Below are 1,196 nucleotides of genomic sequence, written 5' to 3'. Positions count from 1 at the left end.
TTAAAAAAAATCCAAAAATATTTTTAATTTGTGTCTTTTCAAGTCAATAATACAGAGAATTGAAGATTCAGAACATACAGCAGAGAAATTGCATAGAAAAAGCTGGGCGTTCAAAATGCCCAGTGTAGAAGACAGACTGGCGTTTAAACGCCAGCCAGGGTACCTGGCTGGGCGTTTAACGCCCAAAAGGGTAGATTTTTGGGCGTTAAACGCCAGAATGTGCACCATTCTGTGCGTTTAACGCCAGGATGGCACAAGAGGGAAGATTTTGTTTTTAATGCAATTTTTTTTCAAGTTTTCAAAGTTTTTCAAAATCAAATCTTTTTCAAATCATATCTTTTCAATCATATGTTTTCAAAATTAATTTCTTTCCTTTTTCAAAGATACTTGCTATCAATTAATGATTTGATCCAACATTTCAAGTATGTTGCCTTTTCTGTTGAGAAAGGTTTAATGTTTGAATCATATCTTTTCTTGTTAAGCAAGTTATTAATTTTCAAAATCACATCTTTTTAAAATGTTTTTCAAATCATATCTTCTCAATCACATCTTTTTAAAAACCAATCATATCTTCTTAACCACATCTTTTTCAAAATAGCTTTCAATCAAATCTTTTTGATTTCTAATTTCAAAATCTTTTTCAAAAATCACTTTACTTCTTTCCCACTTTTATTTTTGAAAATCAATTAGTGTTTTTCAAAATGTTTTCAAAATCTTTTACTTAATTTTTGAAAATTACTTCCCTTCTTCTCACATCCTTCTATTTCTGGACTAACACTATTCCTTGATGCAAAATTCGAACTCCATCTTCTTTGATAAGTTCGAATTTTCTACTTCTGCCTTCCATTTTTCTTTTCCTCTGACACCTCAAGGAATCTCTATACTGTGACATAGAGGATTCCATATTTTCTTGTTTTCTTCTCTTTCTTATGAGCAGGAGCAAAGACAAAAGCATTCATGTTGAGGCTGATCCTGAACCTGAAAGGACCTTGAAGCGAAAGCTAAGAGAAGCTAAGGCACAACTCTCTGTAGAGGACCTAACCGAATTCTTCAAAGAAGAAGAACACATGGCAGCCGAAAACAACAACAATGCCAACAATGCAAGGAAGGTGCTCGGTGACTTTACTGCACCTACTCCTGACTTCTATGGGAGAAGCATCTCTATCCCTGCCATTGGAGCAAACAACTTTGAGCTT

The sequence above is a fragment of the Arachis duranensis genome, chromosome 9, assembly GCF_000817695.3.
Source record: "Arachis duranensis cultivar V14167 chromosome 9, aradu.V14167.gnm2.J7QH, whole genome shotgun sequence".
Lineage (NCBI taxonomy): Eukaryota > Viridiplantae > Streptophyta > Magnoliopsida > Fabales > Fabaceae > Arachis > Arachis duranensis.
This window is presented reverse-complemented; position numbering follows the sequence as displayed.